This window comes from Thermobia domestica, chromosome 13 (assembly GCF_964235325.1).
Source record: "Thermobia domestica chromosome 13, izTheDome1.hap1.1, whole genome shotgun sequence".
NCBI lineage: Eukaryota > Metazoa > Arthropoda > Insecta > Zygentoma > Lepismatidae > Thermobia > Thermobia domestica.
Window position 1 is genome coordinate 34117722 of NC_137466.1, and position 22333 is coordinate 34140054.

Consider the following 22333-nt stretch of genomic DNA (forward strand, 5'->3'; position numbering starts at 1 on the left):
GAACCGTACAAAAAAACAAGGGGAAGAAAAAGAAGTATACACATAACAAAGACAATTATCAAATGCTTAGAAATAAGATGATTTTAATCAGACATTAGTTCGAGAGAGATCTTTGTTAGTTTTCTTCAACATTACAGTATTAGGATCACGTAAGTGGGCCTCATAAGACTGTAATTTTATTACAAGCACTCTACGCTAGTGGGCCTTATAAAATTGTAATGTTGTTAGGATCACGTTAGTAGGTCCTGTAACGTTATTGGGATATCCCTAGTGAGTCTTTTAAGGCTATAACGTTATTGGAATCACGCTAGTGGGCCTTATAAGATTGTAATGTTATTAGTATCACATGCTAGTGGAACTTAAAAGATTGTAATGTTATTAGGATCACGCTAGTAGGTCTTTTAAGATTGTAATGTTATTAGAATCACGCTAGTAGGCCTTATAAAATTGTAATGTTGTTAGGATCACGTTAGTAGGCCCTGTAACGTTATTAGGATCTCGCTAGTGGGTCTTTTAAGGTTGTAACGTTATTGGGATCACGCTAGTGGGCCTTATAAAATTGTAATATTATCAGGATTATAAAATTGTAATGTTATTAGGATCACGCTAGTGGGACTTATAACTATTGTAATGCTATTGGGATCATACTAGTGCGCCTTATAAGATTGTAATGTTATTAGAATCACGTTAGTGGGTCATATTGTAATGTTATTAGGATCACGCTAGTGGGTCATATTGTAATGTTATTAGGATCACGCTAGTAATCCTTATAAGATTGTAATGTTATTAAGCTCACGCTAGTGGACCTTGTTTACATATAAGTTTCGCGTGATCCTCTTTCCTGTCTTTAGCAGAGTTTATTCAATACGCAATTAGAATCAATAGTTTAGAAGGAAATAAAATGAAATGAAATTTCTTGTTTTTTGTCTCCATGATTATGTTCTACAGGGTATTACAAACATTTGTCACCGGAATAGATTCCTGATAAGAAAAAAGGTTCATATAGACCTGTGGTCATAGGTGCATAATTTCGTAGTTATAGGGTGCCGAAAACGAAGAAAAAATGAGCTTTAAAGGTCCATAGTTCTACTACTATAGTACCGATTGTAGTCGAGTCACGACATCACTGAGGAGCAGGTATGTGAACTATCCAAATATCCATCTTTCAAAACCTCCGGTAGTTGCACAATCATTTTTAGAGAGGCTTTTTGGTAGTACTTGATCACTCTCGATCTACATCTCTAAAAATTGGTGTGCAAGTGCTGGAGTATTATTAACAGGCACGTAGCCAAGGGGGGGGGGGTCCAGGGGGTCCGGACCGCCCCCCCTTCGAGACCAGAAATAAAAAAAAATAAGGAAGGATGAAACAAAATGAAATGAGAAAAAGAAGGATCAGCGTTAAAAATAAAAACTACAGGAAGCTTTTGGTTTCTTATGAGGAGATTTGTATTACTTGCAATACATGGTGGCGAGGTGAGCGAGATATCCTGGAAGAGTCAGGGAATTTGAAATTTCTAGAAAAGTTACGGAATTCTCAGAATTTCTGCTACTAGTCATTGAGATTTCAAGCTTCCAAAAGCATTGTGCCTTTGTGTAACACCGTGGACATTTTCTAGCATAATTTTCGTCATCGAATCCTTCCAGTATCAAATATGTTATTTCAAAAACAACTTTCTACTGCTCCTTTAACATATCATTTGGAACAGACAGTAGTTGATGGAATAATAAAAACAAAAAATATGTGGAAAGATAGTTCTGTTAACATTTGATTCAACAGAGAGAGGAACGCAGATATTGTAAAATATTTTTATGACATTATTGAGTACGTACGTTTTATAATAGTGAATATGTATTTTTTATAATAGTTGAGATCATATTGAAAGGAAAATTGTTATATTTGAATGAACAGAGGAAGGACGTAAATATTGTAAAATCTTTTTCAACACATTTTTTTAAATTATTTTACTGGAGATTTCTTCATAGTTTGTTGTTAAAATACTTACCAACATATCCTCATTTTATTGTCCTAACAAACCAATATACGTTGATAGTAACGTAGTTTAGATTGATAAAGCTCCTGGTCCTCCAGAATTTCATGTCACTCCCCCCACCCCCACCCGTTACGAAATTCTGGTTAAACGAACCAATATATGTTCCAGTAAAATAGTTTAGAATGATCGAGCCCCTTGTGTGATGACCACAGTATTTCATGTCTCGAACCCCCCCCCCCCTCTTCACGAAATTCTGGCTACTTGCCTGTTATTAAACATTGATATTTGGATAGTTCACATACCAGTTCCTCAGTGATGTCTTCGCCCGACTACGATAGGTTCCATAGTAGTGGAGCTATAAACTTTTAAAGTTCATTTATTTCACGTTTTCGGCACCATATAACTCCGAAACTATCCACTTTTGAGCACAGGTCCATATAAACTTTTTTTCTTATTTTCATGTGAGGAGTCTGTTCCCATAATGTTGTGACGCATTTTTTGTAACACCCTGTATAGGCTAAAGGAAACATATACTTAATGAAAGTGAATGATTGTGAAAGAATTGGTGGAATGATAATGGGAGAGGAAACGGGAGAATCTCGAGAAAACCCCACGGACGATGTTGTCCACCACCAACAACCAGGGGCGGATCCAGGACGGACTTCTGTGGGGGCTGTGGGTTGTAATACTGCTACTTTAGAGCTACTTTTAAGAGCTCAAAACTCTGCGATGGGTTTTATTTATATTGTGGCAGTACCAAACTTAGATTTTATTTTCAAGTTAAATCTGATTCTCATTTCTAGTTCATGAAATAACAAAAAAACGAAAATAGGACAAACAGGGCGCACCATTAAACAACGTTGCAGAGAACATGAAAATTACATTAGATTATTCCATCCAGAAAAATCAGGTTTAGCTGAACACAGTTTAACAGAAGGCCATAAAGTTTTATTTAAGGACACATCCATCATTACCAAGAGCACCAATTACTGGACCAGGATAGTAGCCGAATCTCTTGCCATAGTTCATGAACCGAACAACGTTAATAGAGACACTGGATTTCAACTCAGCCCCCTGTGGAACCCGGTCATCAGTACCACAGCAAAGAAAACGACACAAACATCCAGATAACCCTCAGCCAATCAGTACCACGGACTACGGAACATAGCCAGCCAATCACAGCTCCAGTTTTCAGATTGAATCAGCCAATCAGGAACCAGCATTTTCGCCAGTCCAGAGTATATATTACTTACATCCGTTGATCTCTACATAGTTGCTCTGATGATGAGAACGATGACAGTTCTCGAAACGTTGGCCTATCCACCAGTTTTCACCTGGCTGATTGCCCGAGAAGAACTTTATCATATACGCCGCCAGGAAAGCTTCAAATCTTACTTCGAAAATAAATTCATTTGTAAACAATTGTATCTGAAGAATTAGATCACGATGTAACTATTATACAATCATGTCTGTGAATTTGTCTTATGCGTCTATGACAGCTTTACTTACATAATTGAACTCATGACGAAAATCTAGCACAGACATATTTCTTTCTACCTAAATTCCGAAATTTGTTCTGGAACTTCTGGAACCCGGACTCAGAATACTTTATTACTGCACGTGGCTTTACGTCACGTCCACGAGCTATTAGATTATCAACCTCAGCTAAGATCCTGATATAAAAGATTAGGTAATTTCAAGAAAAGGAGAGTTCCGACAGATCCGGGAGTTGATGCAGTTTTTAGGTAGTTCATGGAGTTGGATCAGTATCTCTATCTATCGTCATCTTGGACATAACGACTCCTATCAAGTTTAACACCGCCGAAACAATGGATGTTCGGCATAACCACTATATGACTAGTAAAGGACTACTAGTGATCAGTACTCATGTCTCCGAGGTAATAATTCACCAACAACTAGAACCACATCAGGGTCGGAGCTGAGCAGCAATCAATAGCACGGAAATGGAAGCTTCATCCTTATCAGAACATACCAGGTATATGTCAGAGAAATCTGTTTGTGCTAGGTTTACCAAGTGCATAAGATAATTCATTCACAGACACATAAATTCACATTAAAAATTAACTGTATTAAGGGGACAGACTACTAAATATTTTTGAAAAACATAATTTTTCTTTTGCCAGTTTTTCGTAACTGGAAAGACGTAATAAAATGTAACTTACCACAATAATAGATAAGGTTATTTTACACACGAAAATGCGAATCGGAAGAATTTTCAGTGTTGCCATCCATAGAAATTACAGTGTGACCAGAATTTGAATTACTCAAAAATCTAGGTAAAGGCAGAGAGTAGAAAAATGAACTCAACGGTAATTGATGACTTATCATGCTGTCTATGTTCCTTGTTTACTACTTTTTAAATAATGTTTCTATTTATTTTGTAATGACTTATTTATATTGTAATAATTTATGTAACGTTTATAAAATAAATAGAAATATTATTTAAAAAGTAGTAAACAAGGAACATAGACAGCATGATAAGTCATCAACTACCGTTGAGTTCATTTTTCTAGTCGGTGCCTTAACCTAGATTTTTGAGTAATTCAAATTCTGGTCACACTGTAATTTCTGTGGATGGCAACACTAAAAATTCTTCTGATTCGTATTTTCGGGTGTAGAATAACATTATCTATTACTGTGGTAAGTTACATTTTATTACCTCTTTCCACTTACGAAAAACGGACAAAAGAAAAAAATATTACTTTTTTCAAAAATATTTAGTAGTCTGCAGCCTTAAAGCTCTTTTTAAGTTTTATATATGAGATTTAATTATTGCACCTCTCGCTATACACCCCCAAATTAGAACCTAGAATTAGAACAATCTCATATAACAACAATATATACCACCATCTTGTTGTTATATGAGATTGTTTGATATATATATGTTTCCTCTTCTAGGGGGGGCAATCACCCTCCCCCTGGATCCACCACTGCCAACAACTCACATGCTCACCTAAAAACGCCAAACGCTAGAAATTGATCCTTTTGCCAGACTCATCGTGCCCTCAATAATTAGGAAGGCGTAGGAAAGATGGTGTTACAATAAGCGTAAAAAGAATTAACTACATTCGCATCGCAAACACTGGGGCTATTATAGCAAAATCTAAAATAACAATTAAGAAAATATTAGAAAATTTCAGAGAAACAACTTTTTTAATTATGCGTATGGGATCAAAACAATCGTTAACTAGTTATTTTCAAATCTACGGGAGAAATAATTCTTTATTGGTTTTTAGTAGATCATTACTGTAACAAGAATGTCTTTCTCTTTATTATAAGATGTTTTTGTTCGTCTTACTCATACTCATGGACATTTTACCCGGTTATTGGCTCCACAAAAGTTAAAAACTACAAGTCGATATTTTACGCATTCCTTGTAGTGATGGGTCGAGGCAGTTCACTTGGTGGAGCTCGCTCATTCGCTCCGGCACCGATACGGGAGTCGTTCAAAGGTGCCAGTTCCTTTTTGAACGGTTGGGAGTTGTCGTTCAAAAAGAAGCCTCTTCTTTTTCTGAATGGTTGGGAGTCGTCGTTCAAATGTGCCAGTTCTTTGTTAACTGGTGTTGTGTCATTCAAAAGGTAACGACTACGTTCACTGAGTTCTCATGGTTCCTAACAGATGAAGCATAACGTCTGCTTTGTAGCTTTTTCGCAGCCAAAGAGTCCCTCTATCGAAAAAGACTGGTACTAACGACCAGCGGATCGTCACGTAACGCAGATCTGTCTTCAGATTATGAAAACCTTGTATGCATTCTTACTGGCTTCTGGCTATATCGGTGTCGGTAGGCGTGTGCGGTAGTTTGGTGCATTCTTATTGGCTGTTTCGGAGCGGAGTCGTCGTTACTTTGAACTACTGGAATTGTGTACGGTGCTCTCATTACTCAACTGCTGGTGTCGTCTGCGGAGCTGTCGTTACTTTGAACAGACAGTTCCAAATGTATGAACTAGTTCCATACTAGTTCACATGAAGGTGTCGTTCAAAAGAGTCAGTTCGTTCATGAACGACCCATCACTAATTCCTTGTCACCACGGACGCCAACACAAGAGATCTACCGTTGCACATCTATACCGACACTTTTATCACATTTGTACAGTCTTTTCTCTCTCGTTACATTCAATACCGCATAGCAGACGCTCATCCGATTCTTCATAAACTCTTAGACAAGTCTCCAGCTCTACCATGTTACGCATATTCATCATTAGATCACCTCCTTGCTATCCTTGAATATGATCAGGCCGCCATTCCCTATAACCCCTGTCGTACGTAGTATATATTGTCGCCATCCATTCATCCATTGTACATTATTTCATGAATGCACTCCTTTGTTTTCTAACAGAGCTCCAAGTGTCAAAACCAGAGATGCAAATAACCGCTCGCCCACTCGCCCGGGGCGAGTGGCTCATCAGTGCGGGCAAGTTATAAAACAGTAAAGACTATTAAGTCACGATTGGGATGTGGGCCAGGCCTGTGGCCAGCCCAAAAATGTAGGGGGAGGGGGTCCGGCTGAAGTTAGGGTGGCCGATGCAACCATATTATAGTTCATTTGCCTTATTTGTTCATTTACCGTGAAAATTTTAGGGACCCCCTTGGATACGGGCCTGATGTGGGCTATTATGCTGCCAATATGTCTTGAGCCGTGGCAAAAATGCGAACTAAAGCTCACACCCTCGACACACCCACGCGTTGAGCCAATAAGGGTTGAGCTGTTGCTGAGCGAGAGAACCTTGCAGTCGTCTACGCTATTGCCAGATTTAAAAACAAGAAACTATCGTATAGAATTCGCACGTTCTGTACTGACCGCAAGATTCGCGTTCCGAAGTGCGGCAACATTGCTCTACGGATGACGAAAGAGAGTGGAATTCCTTCAGCCGATAGCAGCGCTTGGAAAGGAAGACTAAGTATCAAGACAATGTGGCATCTCTATAGTAGCTTTTTTCTTGGGCTAGTAAAATTTTGTTGCTTATTTGCATCCTTGGTCTAAACCCACTCCGAGTAGATCCAGAGCAGAAAATTAACACCATCGTCCCAATTAACATCATATACATTTGTGTTCTGTTACCTGCACTTCATTTAATCATATATATTACATACCGTGTTCAGATCACCTTCTTCTGTATGCCTAATCAAATAAATTTATAAATAAAAAAATAAATCCTGGTACCCATCTCCCAATTATACTACCAATAAATGAATGCTCATGGCCCCAGAGAAGACGTTACCTTCTGCTACCCGCCCATCTTCGGATGAAAATGAAATTACACTTTAGAAAAATAGAGCTAATTAGGTTATTATAAATAATCTAAGTGCCAATTAGTGATTTTGTTTGCGAGAATTTGATTAATCCAGACTCTAATTTTGATAAGTCTTAACTCAGGAACGAAAGACTTCCACAGGAAAATATTTCTTGTGAGTTCTAAGTGAACCAAACTGTACCTGTATGCTAAGTTTGAACGTGTTCAGTTTAATTCTGTAGAAGCTGTACGAAAATCTGACTAAATCCAAATCCTAATGATGACCCATAACCTGGAACCAAGCACTTCAAAAGGAAAATATTTCACATGCGTACTAAGCAAGTCATGTTCTGTCCTTCTATTAAATACTGCCTTCATATCAAGTTCTGCCTTCGTATCAAGTTGTTTCTTCATATCAAGTTCTGCCTTCGTATCAAGTTCTTTCTTCATATCAAGTTCTGCCTTCGTATCAAGTTGTTTCTTCATATCAAGCTCTGCCTTCGTATCAAGTTGTTTCTTCATATCAAGTTCTGCCTTCGTATCAAGTTGTTTCTTCATATCAAGTTCTGCCTTCGTATCAAGTTGTTTCTTCATATCAAGTTCTGCCTTCGTATCAAGTTGTTTCTTCATATCAAGTTCTGCCTTCGTATCAAGTTGTTTCTTCATATCAAGTTCTGCCTTCGTATCAAGTTGTTTCTTCATATCAAGTTCTGCCTTCGTATCAAGTTCTGTCCTCATACTAAGTTCTGATTTATATCAAGTTCTGCCTTCATATTAAGTTTGATCAAGACAGCTTGAGTGTACAAAAATTGGACTAATTCAAAACATCAAATTTTATGCGTTATCTCTTTGGAAAAGATGAGGATCCAGAATTTGAGTTCCATGAGTCTCCAAATCAGTGTCACATTATTACACTAAATTTGGATGACAAAACTTCGGAAACACAGGTCGAAAAACGGATCCTTCTAGATATATTTTGTATACCTTTCAATCGGCGAAAATACGAAACATCTCATCTTAAAACGCATGACTTGGAAACAATAGGACATGTCGCAAGCATTTTAAGAAATTATACAGGAATTAAAGTATGGTGACTTACCTAAATATCTATGTATCACAAGGAGGAGGAGGAGGCCTTCGTGGCCAAGCGGTTAGCATATGAGCCTCTGGCGTGGGAGGCCTAGGTTCGATTGCCGGCGGGTGCTTATGTGGATCGGATCCCATATAAATCAGTAGGTCCACGTCTCATATAGTCTCGCTGCTGGAAGGAACGCTGAACTCAAAATCAATTAAATTCCATGTTTGACAATTCTCCAGTACTGGCACAAATTTTTTAAAAAAGAAATTTGGGATATTACAAGACATCTGTAAGTATAAATTAAGCACCAGTGATAGTATTCAAGTAGACACAACTTGAAAATCCCTTCAGTTTTCTTTTAGTAATCCCTTCCATGTCAAAGCCAGTGTTATTTTTAAGACTTATGCAACCACACACAACATATTTTATCTTCAAAGAAAAGTCTTTTATAAACAAAATGAAATCAAATTTCGGTTTTAAATTATGATTTGGTAAGGTTTCCAAGGACCTATTTACCAACTTGCTCCTAGTTAAGTATGAAAGGTATAAAAAAATATGTCAATCTTAGAGTTCGACAATCATTTTTATATGGAAATACTTACCTGGGTATGATTATAATTATTTAATAAGAGTGGATAATTGCAATCTGGTTGATAGAAGGTATGAGAAGTGTTCAGAAAATAAGGTTACAAAGATTGCAATGAAATGTGTATATATTATTTCAATTATTTTATATATTATTAAACCAATACAGTCAACATATAGTACATAGGTCTCGATTAGGATTTTTTTCGATATAGTTTTTATATCGATTAAGGCACCTGTCGCATCGTGGGATGAATTTGAAGATTCTCTCCTGGTTAAAAATCTTGTCCTTGCACTTTCAGCCACGTTGTCACGAAGTGTTTCACTTCCTTGAAGCGAAGCGACGGCCTCCTAGGTGCTCCGTCAGGTGTGGGAACAGGTGAAAGTCGTTTGGAGCGAGGTCTGAGCTGTAAGGAGGGTGCTCAAATGTGCTGATTCCTTGCAGGGTCGCCACTACGCTTCTCATTGGTGACGTGTTCTCTATGAGCCGCAACCTTTTGACACCATTCTATGACATGCTGACTAGATTACAATCTCTCCGTAAACCTCTACCAGCTGCTGGTACACGTTTCGCCCACAGAAATCGAATAACTGATCGGACTTCTTCGCGAGACCGGTTTTCGAAACGATTCGCCATTTGTGTTTAGGTACAACTAGTGTCATAGGTGGCTGATGGCTGATACTCTACACAGTGTCCATCTCCATATATTAAAATTACCGAACACTCTTAATTCCTCTATAACAGGCGAAACTACAGAAATATCGGTTCTGTAATCTTATTTATTGATCCTCCTTCATAAAACTAAAGCACAGAATTTGAACTCATGTTATGCCGTTTGTCAACGGTTTCTCTCCCAGTGAGTCACCAGATAAGCACAGTACAAATTCCAGTTATCCGGATTGCCAAATATTCAGATCAAAATCAGGAAATAAAATATTTAAATTATACTTTTAAAAAAACTATTCACGAAAGGACATTGACAAAGAAACTGAAAATGCGAAAGATATATCAATTAAAGACATGATGAACAACACTGTGAAAATTTATGGTTGTTCCTAGTGCAGCTTAGATGATAACCGGATTGTTACAGTGGGATTCAACGGGCCTGGGATATCAAATTCTTAGTGATTATTCATAGGCTAGCATTCGTTTCGGTTAGTTATGGCGGAAACTTCATAACGAGGAACTACATAATTTATACGGTTTACCCAACATTGTTAGGGTCGTCAAGTCTAGGAGGCTTAGGTGGGCGGGTCATGTAGCTAGAATGGAAGAAAGTAGAAACGCTTTCAAAATCTTTACTGGAAGACCAATCGGAAAACGACCATTAGGAAGACCTAGGCGCAGATGGGAGGACAATATTAAGATGGATCTCGCCGAGATTGGAATACAAAGTAGAAACTGGATGCAGTTAGCTAAGGATAGAAGTCAGTGGAGAGCTTTTGTGAACGCGGCATTGAACCTCTGGGTTCCATAGGCCATAGAGTTAGTTAGTTAGTTAGTGTTCGAATCTCGCAGATGAATAAAGAAGATGGAAATGTGCCTTCAATTGAATCCGAAAAGAAATCTACTGTGAGTGAGGCATTCGTTTTATTTTGATACTGCCTTAAAAGTGGATGGAACGGTAGCCTGAATGCAGTCACGTTCAATGCGTTTGCGGGACCTGCCAGCACATGAACAAATGTTTACGGCAAAACAATTACAAGTGGGAGATGTTAGATTAGGGGCCGCGGTGGCTCAGTGGTAGCCCTCCTCGCTGGTCTAGTGGCTAGGGGGCCGTGGTGGCTCAGTGGTAGGTCGTTCATCTCTCGTGCATGGGGTCCCGGGTTCAAATCCTGCTCCCGCCAAGTAAACTTTGTGGTGGACAAAACACCACGTACGTGGGTTTCCTCGTGGTTCTCCCGTTTCCTCCCACTTCAAAAAATGCCCTCACCGCTGGTCTAGTGGCTAGCACGTGCGCCTTTGGTGGGTGGGAGAGCCTTTGGAAATTTTAACTGTCCTCGGTGTTTCTATGTTCGTGTTCCTGTCGTTCTACGTTAATAGAAAAACGAGCAAAACCCTAGTAATAAGTAGTTAAGCAAGGTAATGAGACACGTTCGGTGAATCGGTTGTTTTTTTAAAGCGTTTACCTCTGGTGCATGGGGTCCTGGGTTCGATCCCAGCTCGCGCGAAGTAAATTTTTGTGAACAAACACCGAGTGCGTGGGTTTTCTCGGGGTTCTTCCGTTTCCTCCCACTGTTTCATTCTACTATTTCATTCATTTCCCATCATCACCGTCTCCCTTAGCCTCGGTATATATTCGTGGGACGTTAAACGAAATATTTCATTTCATTTCATGTGTTACTAACACCTCTAAAGGTATGTAAGTACATACACCACTATACGTATTTCTTTTAATTGTTTGTAGAAAAAATGATCTTATTTTCAGTATATACTAGACATGCCTTTGTATTAAACAAAAGCTAGTTTGGAGATTTTTTTCTTATAACGTAATCTTATTTAATCATTGCTCTAATTAACCGAGTTTCTGCAAATCTGGATTTGCATTCAGAAGTAATTAATCCGGATAATTGCAGTTCTATAGCGCTTAATGTGCTTGTTTTGAAAACTTAGATATTTTAAAATGATGCTAAGCTTTTAGAACGATTACAACAGAAAGTATCGTTTAAAATGCCCTCAGAATAGTTTGATGTGCCTGTAGACTAAAATAATTCCTATATTTGTTAGGCCATGAAGAAGAAAAGAAGAAACGAATGGTGACAAACCGAATCACAGTCTGTCGCATATCAGAAAGTCTCTCTTCAAGAGATTTTTCAAGGAAATTTGGAGGCCAGATTGGATCTGAAAATTATTTTACAGAGTTAACCAACTGTTTTATGAATAATTTAATCTAAACACAGTATACAGAATCATCATCATCATCATAGGTATTCTGCCATCATTGGTAGATCGCTTGCTGCAACTGAGAAACTTCTACGCTCTCCGGTCTTCCGATAACCTCTGCGTCTTCACTTACAATTTTTCTGTTTTGATATAGTCCATTAATTGTAGTCTCCTTCGCCTCCTCCCTTTCTTTCCTGCCACCATACCTTCTAGCACGTCCGTCATGATACAGTTCTTTCTTAGTCAATGTCCCAACCAGTTTCTCTTCCTCTTCTTTATAATATCTAAAATTCTTCTTTTCTCGCCCACCATTTCTAACATCCTCTCATTCGTATTTCGCTCGATCCAGCTAATTCTTTTTATTCTTATCTACACCCACATTTCGAGAGCTTCCAATCCCTTTTTGATCACTTTTGCGTAATGTACATATCTCCAACTCATACAGTACAATATTCCACACGAAGTATTTTACGAGTCTTTTCTGAACTCTTTATTCAAGGTCTCCAAAATAGTATTTTCTTCCTCCTAAAGCCTTCTTTCGCCATTCCTATCCTTACTTTTTTTCTTTTTTAATGAAGAAAAGAGGCAGCTGCGAAGCAAACGGGAAATCAAAGTTCCCGTTCTATCCATTCCAGGACATAAAGGGCACCAAAACTGTCACCAATCAACGTAGGGACCTAAAAAACTATGAATTCGACACTATCATCAATCATTTTCAATCATATTTACGTGTCATCATCCTCCATTAGGTGTACTAATGGAGATTGAATTTGGATTTAAATGACATCGGAAGTGTCGATCCCGAAACCTATGGATTCGACACTAATGTCAGCCATTTTCAATCATTTTAAATTTCTCCCTCTCCCCTTTCCTTACGATGTACCGCCAAAGTGAAATGATATAATCCATCCCAGGCCCGAACCTCATCTACGTTGCGAATTTAATCAAGCTCGATCGGGTGGTTCAAGAGTTATTAAGTTACAAACATACTCACTTTCATTTTTATTTAAATAATGATATACCTATATAATTTATGTAGGTAAGGAACCACCTCCCTGAGTTTGGTCCAGAGCCGGATTCAGGTTTGGCGGGGCCCTAAGCTATTGAAGGTAATGGGGTCTCTTATGTGTCCAGATGAACGTATGCACCTATATACAGAAATGAAGAAACTAGTGACATTTTATGAAGCAGGCTAGCATAAGGGACCCCATTACTTGCACCATAAGAGCCTACACAACACGAAGCATTGTTACTATATTTGGATTTTATTTTATTTATTATTTTTTTCTTACATTTTGGAAACGTATATACTGTTTTTTCTTTAATTTTTTGGGGCCCCCAAGAGAGTGGGGCCCTAAGCTATAGCTTGTTTAGCTTATACGTAAATCCGGCACTGGTTTGATCATAGATTTTTTTCAACGTATTATATATGATCTACACCAATAGACCCGCGGAAGAGTGATCGTTTAGGGATTTACCTATTAAATGGATGATCGAGCTTTGTTCCCCGTGAAGGATAGACATGCTCATCCAGCCTTTGTCAGATGGGTACATGAAGCTACTTAGGGGGAGGGGATAAACGCAGCGAATGGGTGATGCCGACCGCAAGAGTGTAAAGTTTTGACTCTGTTAAATTGGTCTGCTTTAGATTTATAGTTCTTAGATGTTTTCTTTTATGGAAATATATTTTTCATTGTGACGCACTCTTTATTTAAAAAAAATAAAATTAACATATAGAATCAATCTGACAAATATTTATAGGAAATAATAGATATTAATGTATAACATATAAGTTCGCATTTAAATTCGTCTCTATATTCTTATACGGTATCTACAGTAGAAACTAAAATTAGATTTTGGAAACAATAGTTTTAGCAAGAACATAATTATTTAGAACACGACAACTCAAAAATAGAGAAGAAGAGATTTAATTCACACAACCTGAATCATACATCTGGAAATAACTGTGGAAAACAAATAATGTCAGTTATGATGTGTATGTGTGTGTATGTGTGTGGTAAATACTATTTATATATGATATGATATGATTAAATGTACCGACAGCAATCGTTATGACAACGTTGATTTGATAGGTGTTTTTTCCTGACTTATTCTGTCATTTAAAGTCAAGAAAAACAGCGAAAAATCGCCAACTCAAAATTCTTGTGGTGGTGAATATTTATACAGTTGGTTCTCAGATGCCCACACCCTTTGACATTGGATGACAAGACTTTTTTTTCACCTTTCTGAAAATTTAAAATTGTAAGGGAAGGAGAATTGAATTTAAGATAAAAAAACAGCTGTGAAATTCCAGAAGAAAAAAAAAACTTATATGAATGGGTTTATTGAAGCGGCACTCTTTCATGTTTGACAGTCAGTTCTGCAGATGTCTTGTTTATATTATATTTGACTGGCGGCGGCAAAATGCAAGCCCAATGGCGCTAACTTTTGATCAATCTTTTTCAAATTAAAAAACATTCCCTTCTATTAAAAGAAAAAAAAACGTTTGGTTGGAATCTCCCAATAACCATGTCTGCGATTTTCCTGTTTTCTCGTTTTTCTGAAAAAATTCCTTTTATTGTTATGTACGAATTAACAAAAATACATAAAAAGTTATGTTTGTTCTATGTCCACGGATGTCACACACAACACAATTATTAATCTGTGAATTAATATCACATTTCAAGGATGCCACTTTAGGTTAGATATAGGCATGCCTTAACTCTTTCGATTTTTCTATAGTATTTGTACCAAATCATGTTCTTTGGTTGAACCTACTTGTATGATTCACTTTCGAGTATGTTGTACATACTGGGAATATATACAGGGTGTTTCAAAACAACACCAACAACGTTTGAGAGGTGATTTCTGACACCAAGATAAGACAAAAAGCATAGACCAACCTGGGTGCACAAATGCTTCTTTTCGGAGTTATAGGCTGCCGAAAAAATGAAAAAAAAGAACTTTAAAGTCCATAGTTCCAAAACTATGGGACCTAAAGTAGTCAGTTCAAGACTTCACTTAAGAACTAGTATGTGCCCTATCAAAATATCCAAGTTTCAAAGTCGCGCGGTATTTCTGCAACAATTTTTATAGAGGTAGTTGGTGAGTACTTCAAATCATATACCTGTAGCCAAACTCTCCCTATAAAAGTTGTTACGTATGTACCTTAGAATTCTGAAACATGTATATTTTGATAGCGCACATATTAGTTTTTATGCGCAGTCTTGACCCGACTACGGTAGGCCCCATAGTTTTGGAGCTATGGACCTTTAAAATTCATTTTTTCACGTATTTGACAGCTCATAACTCTGAAAGGAAGAATTTGTGCACCCAGGATGGTCTATACTTTCTGTCTTATCTTGTTGTTAGGAATCATCTCCAAACGTTGTCGGTTGTTCTGAAACACTATATATATATATATATATATATATATATATATATATATATATATATATATATATATATATATATATATATATATATATATATATATATATATATATATGGTAAGAACCCCGAATATGAGACCCTAAAAGTTAAAATGCTATATACTAATTAATTATAGCATAAACGAACACTGTTGATTAGTGCTCTCAAACGGGTCGGGTCAGGTCAGCTCGGGTCGGGTTGTCGGGTCGGGTCAGTCGGGTCAGCTCGGGTCGGGTCACTCGGGTCGGGTTGTCGGGTCGGGTCAGTCGGGTCAGCTCGGGTCGGGTTATCGGGTCGGGTCACTCGGGTCAGCTCGGGTCGGGTTGTCGGGTCGGGTTATTCGGGTCGGGTTGTCGGGTCGGGTCAATCGGGTCAGGTCGGGTCGGATTGTCGGGTCGGGTCAATCGGGTCAACTCGGGTCGGGTTATCGGGTCGGGTCACTCGGGTCGGGTTGTCGGGTCGGGTCAGTCGGGTCAGTTCACTTTGGTCAACTAAGTTTAGGTTGAGCTTAAACTCGGCTGGAGTCGAAAACTGCTGTTTTACACTACCTGCGTAATTAAAAATAGCAATTTTCAATTGATTTTATAGAAGCCATAAATGTATTTTGAACACTTGCAGCTAGTGTTTTTATGGTAAATGCTTATTTTTGTACTTGTGTGTACTTTAATTTTTAAATGTGGAAGTTTGATTTTACCAACCGACTGTAATATTAATATCTACGCCAATATGGAGTCTGGATTTAGAACAAAACTAGAAGTTGTTTAAGCAAGGCCAAAAGAAAGATTGGATATGGACGACCAAGCCCAAGCAGGGCCGCGGTAGCTCAGTGGTAGAGAATTCATCTCTGGTGCATGGTGTCCATGGTTCGATCCCAGCTTGTGTTAAGTAGGCTTTGTGGTGGAGAAACGCCGTGTAGTGGGTTTTCTCGGGGTTCTCCTGTTTCCTCCCACTTTCTTCATTCCACCATTTCATTCATTTCTCATGGTCACCATATCCATTAGCCTCGAAACAGAATCGAGGGACCTTAAACTCAGGGGTGTAGCTAAGGGGGGCCATCGGGTCCAGGCCCCCCAAATGGTTTCCTGCCCCCCCCCCCAAATGACCAGCTTTAAAAACATCATAGTAAAATTATCTCGCTTCCTTCATTTAAAAGTAACAAAGTTATTGACAATTAATAATATACGGTAAAATAGTATGGAAAAATATTGTTTTTCCATACCGATCGAAAAATAGGATACATTTTTGTGACAGCAGATTACACAATTTACTGCGATTTATATTTGACACTTTAAAGACAAACATTTTAACAAAATATTATAAATACAGCAATAAAACAAAGGTACTAAACTGATTTGTAAGTACATTATATTTTTATATGCTTTAACAAGTATTTTAAAAGACAGAGAATGGAAAATTTGGTCAGAAACAATGTTTTTATTCAGTTTGGATTTCATTCGCTCTCTTTTATTTCTACTCAGTGTAATAAAATAATTGTTTTTTTTTAGTCACGAATAATAAATAAATATTTTTGTCAGGAAACTATAAAGAAATTAAGTGAAATTTCAAAGAAAATCAATCTTGTGTACATAGGTTCTGTATACAAGGTCTTAAATTTAAACAAAAAGGTAACCAAGAAAAGTTTTGTTGCTTTTTCACCCACCACCTTCGAACATCGATACGTCACCTAACCTGAAAGATCAAAAATAGTTCCCATCAACATCGACGACCTTCTGAAAACGTTCCTGAAGGCCATGGAATTCATCGCGGTAGAAGTTGGTGTGCCGTGAAACGAAGAAGGTATCAGGTGCATTTTGGACTTTTACTAGGGATTTGAATTGGCGGCCTCTAAGGTGATTGTCCAAAGAATGGAACAGGTAATAATCGGACGGTGCAATACCCGGAGAATATAGTGGTTGCAATATTGTTTCCCATCCAAGGCGGAGAATGGTGTCCTGAGTCATCCTAGCCACGTGGGACTTAGCGTTGTCCAGTAAACGAGGACCCATTTGCAACTCAGAAGTGATGGCTCCAGAGTTTTGAGTTTTTGTTGAGCACAGCTCAACTGCTGACACTACACAGTTGCATTGATACTCTGACCAGCTGGTAGCAGTTCCCGATGCACGATGCACCAAACACACAGAAGGACCTTCTTCTGGTACAGTGCTGGTTTCGGCTGTTTCGAAATCGGTTCATGGGATGCTAACCAATGATGACGGCGCCGTGGAGCTTCGTATAGGACCCACTTTTTATCACATGTCAACGCCCTGTCCAGAAATGGCTCCGAAACAGTAAATAAACCCATGCGACTGCCGCGTTGCCTTCTGGCCCGGAGTCAAAACATGTGAGACCCAACTTGTAGTGCTTCCCAACTTGATGGATGTGCTGCCGAATGGTTTCTCCACACACTGAATTGTAGTCCCAGTTCCTCTTTGTACGTACACCTTGTCTCAAAAAGGTTGAGCGCATTCTTTATTGGTGTTTTGAGGCAAAAATTTTCTAAGTCCAGCTTCGGGTATCTTCGGGAAAAAGGAAGCCAGGTTCGAACCTCCAAGCCAGCCTTTGCAATCGGGAAAAAGTTTGCAGATGTGTTTTTCTTCTTTTAAATATAATAAGACTTGTTACCAAGTGTTTAAAAAAGCAACATTGATTGAAATACTTAATGATACAATATTTCGAAACCTTGCACATGCTTGTTTGTCATTTAGCTCTCTATACGTAATGGAGCATTTAAATACGTTAAAGAATCTTTCCATATGTAAAAGAATGCTCAAAGTTAAGAAATAGAACATAATTATCGCCTGAGTACTAAAATAAAAGTCAAAGTAGAACAGAAACAGCGTTTGTCATGGATATGAATGTCATAATTATCTTGAGATCCGTTATACATCGCTAGAAGCTTAGTTCTGGAAGTCCTTGTGTTAGCTCATTGGTAAGCTGTCGGATTTCAAATCATAAGGTTGTGAGTTCGAATCCCATCTGGGGCAATACTTTTTTTAAAATTATATTTTCCGCAATGCATGAAAAATTATATAAAATAATTACATTAAAATACATAAGTTGTTTATATATAACATAATAATTGCAGAACATAGTAATTATTATGTTTAAAATATAACATCTGAGATAATTTTCACAGTAGGTCGTTATTATATATGAGAATGTTAAATACAAGTTAGGAAAATCGTTTAATAGCAATAAATAAGTTATGTAGTGTATTTATTTACAGCTATTTGTCCTAAAGATTTAACTTCTCAATATTCTCATTACAGTATGTTATTTATATTCGTGAAATACAGTATATTCCTACGGATATAGAAAGTGTATAAACAGAGTATCCAAAGTCGTATCCTGCTTCAAGACACATAGCTTTTCCCGATCCCCTTAACGTCACGGGAAGAAACACAAATTCTCTTTAGAACGGAATGTCGTTACTTAGAGTCTCATTCGAATACGTTGAATATGCTTTTGTGTATTCATCTCTCTCTCTCTCTCTCTCTCTCTTTCTCTTTCGCTTTGTTTATGTGTGTGTGTGTTGCAGAATATCCCAAGTTGAATACAACATTTGCAAAGTATATGAGCACCATTGTCATCGAATACCAGAAATTGAAAGTCGTGTTTCTTCAGGTTAGGTTTGCGTGTTCATGTTAGCTCACTGGTAGAGTACGGACTTGTCACTGAAGAGGTCTTGAGTTCAAAGCCTACAGCTAATTATCATTCTTTTGTTAGGAGGATTGCACAGAAATCGGATACAAGGAGTGGTTTACTTCTAGAAATATTTTCAGAAGCGTTTAGGTAGCCCTGAAAAGGGCTGTTTTCGGGAGTTAAGGCGGGGTCGTTAATATTGTGTCCAAGACCCTTCTGAATTTATTACACGCTCCATTCTTCTGGGCATGGAATCTATTACATGGGTGACAAATCTATCTCCTTCCCCTACCTCCAGCCATGCTTCGGAAACAAGATGCCACAGGTCATCCTGAGTTCTTGGTGGATCTGCCTAAGGCCAACTTTCCCTTAGAGTACGCTTCACTTCTGCTCACATATTTTCCATGAGATTGAGGTCTGCTCCACGAGGCGGCCAGTCGATTAAATCAATCTCAGGGTGCCCTGCGAACCATTCCTGAACCACACGGGAATTATGTATTGGCGACTGGTATTGCTGGAACTGAATTACACCATCAGGCTGAAACAGATGGCACCATGATATTACTGATAATGTCTAAGTACTGAGCATTGTCCAGATGTCCTTCAATTCTATGAAGCTGTCCTGCTCCGCGACTGGAAATCCAACCCCAACATAAAATAGATACATGGCCACTGCGATTGCAAGCAGCCACATATCCATGGTCATATCGGGTGCCTCTCGGACGATACACAAAACGGCGTCCCTCCTTTGATGTTGTGAATATGGATTCATCTGAGAAAACTACGTTTTCCCAATTGAGACCCACATTCGCCTGTGCAAACGCGAGACGGTAAATTTTGTGGTCGTCTGAGAGTTTTTCCTTCACGGCAGCAACACGGCCACGTAACCCAGCATGACGAAGCCTTCGCAGAGCTGTATGCTTACTACCAGGAAAGAGAGAAGCTTCCCTTATCTGTCTAGACGTCCTTAGTGGGTCTAACCGGGCTTCGTTTACTAATCTCGCATCTTGGGCTTCGGTTGACACATGCGGACGACCAGGAGATCGTAAATTACCAGTCTGACCTGTAGCACCATATTTCCGAATCCATTGCCTTCCTGTAGAGGCCGGGACACCTACTCGCCTGCTAGCTGCAGTTGCAGAATAACCTTCCAACTCCCATAAAGTAATTACTGCTGTACGTCTATCCATAGTTACCAATGTTCTGAGCTGTGAGAAGAAAGCAATAGGTAAAAGCTAGTACCTGACGTGTGATTGGTTACTTGCACGACAAGCCTATTGTGGGGAACAGCGTTGCCAGATCTAGCATAATGATGCTAGATCTAGCATAATTTGCATGTCTCTAGCACCTAGCATCTTGCTTTTAGCATCCTGCCCAAATCTAGCACAATTTCAGCAAGTTATCAAAAAGCCGTAAAACCTGGAGAAGTTGGTCGTGGGAAGAAAAAGAACGGCAGAAATGTATCCTCTTCCATTGATTCATACAGTCGGTAAACCATACAGGCAGTCTTATTTTCCTAAGTAAGTTCGGAACGGCTTTGGGCTTTTTTTTTTTTTTTTTGTGGCTCCACCCAGGGTTTTCTAATCCTTTAACTCCGAGGCATGGGCGGAGCTATGGAGGCCATTCTCCCCCCAACTTTTTGACAACTTCACCATCTTTACTTCTGACTTCATGATCATATTTATTCCTGAAATGACAGCTCCGAGACCGACCAAAAATATGTCCCCTCCCCCAGCAGACGATTCCCAACTCCGCTTATGCTGCGAAGTAATTTTCTTTCAAAATATGTAAACAAAAACTTTGCATTCATTTATACGATATATATGCCATTGAGTTTGGCAACGACTGCAGTAATTTAGTTGAGTTAAAATTTTGGTGCGTGAAGTATTGAGTTCTATCCATGCATTCTTGCTCTCTGTGTATTTTAAGTTACGTTATCGTATCTCAACTTTGTTTTTTTTAAACTCCTGAATTAGTAATTATGAGGATCTAGCATAATTTGACCGAATCTAGCATAAGTTCGATCAGGTTTTGGAATAATTCCGAGCTGTGAGTCTGGCAACGCTGGTGGGGAACGACTTGGTCAACGACTCGCGAAAGAAATCTGAAAATGGTGCGCCGTAATAATAATAATAAAAACAGTTTTTATAAAGGAATATTAATACATACGAAAAGCTGTTTAAAGAATGAATTGTTATACTGACTTTACACGTATAAAAACATATACCATATACCAAACAGATTGAGCGATATGATTATAGCTGTTTTGAGACGAACACTTTCGAAGTCCAACTTCGGGTGTCTTCGGAAAACAGTAAACTAAAGCTGCTGGTTCGAACCTCCAAAGCCAACCTTAGTAATCGGGAAAAGATGCACAGATATGTTTTTCCTTCTGTTAAATATAATAAGACATGTTGAAATGGTATTAAGTGTAGAAAAAAGTAACATTGATTGAAATACTTAATGATACAATATTTCGAGACTATGTATTCACACTCTCGTTTCGTCATTGTGATTTCCATACGGAAAAGAGCATTTACGTATGAGCTCAGTTATATTTCAGAAGCAGCTTCCGAAAAGCGGTCATGTTAGCTCAGTGGTACACCACCGAGCGTTTAAATCGTGAGTTCGATACCCGTTCAGGTCAGATTCCTTTATGATATTCTACTTTCCTCAATGCATGAAAATTATGTAAAATAGTTACATTACAATTCATCAGTTGTATATATATTTTCATATCATCAGTTGTATATATGAGTTGAATATATATATTCATATCATCAGTTGTATATATCAGTTGAATATATATATTCATATCATTTCACGACATAAGTAATTCTTATCTTTAAAATATAACATCTGAGGTATTCACAGAACGTCGGTGTGTTATGTGTGAATATTGAATACAAATTTAAAAAATCGTGTAATAGCAATAAATAAGTTATGTAATATATTTATTTGCAGCTACTTTCATCGCAGATAACTTCTCAATATTCGCATTACAGCATTTAGGTAGAGCATATCGAAAATCGGATCGTGGTTCAAGACAAAAAACTAGCTAGCCCCAAACTGTCACGTAAGAAATTCACGAATCGCAAAAGTAAAGTGAAGAGATTGAGAGCGGTAATTCCTTAATCGCTCTCTCTCAACTCTCTCTTATCTGCATTTATACATATAAAAGTGTATGTATGTATGTTCCATCATAACTCATGTATGCCTAGAGCAGGGTTTCTCAACCTGGGAGTCGCGGCCCCTAGGGGATCGCGAAGATAGGCGGAAGAGATAAATATAGTTAGAATCTAATACCAGAAATTATTTTTAAATATTATTTTTAATTTTGTTCTGATAGGCATACTTTTATTTTTTATACACACTGTAAAGAACAATAAAAAATAAGTCTACTGAACATTTTCAAAGGGTGTAGAATTCGTGTTACTATTCGGTTCAAAGTCTCTTGTCGTCGCGAAT

The 22333-nt window shown here is 38.2% G+C and overlaps 1 protein-coding gene across 3 annotated transcripts in view; it reads left to right on the top strand.

Annotated features, from left to right (window-relative positions):
- Window positions 1-22333, top strand: part of LOC145668088 (gustatory and odorant receptor 24-like) — a 149136-nt gene that overhangs the window by 107445 nt on the left and 19358 nt on the right. The window lies entirely within an intron of this gene.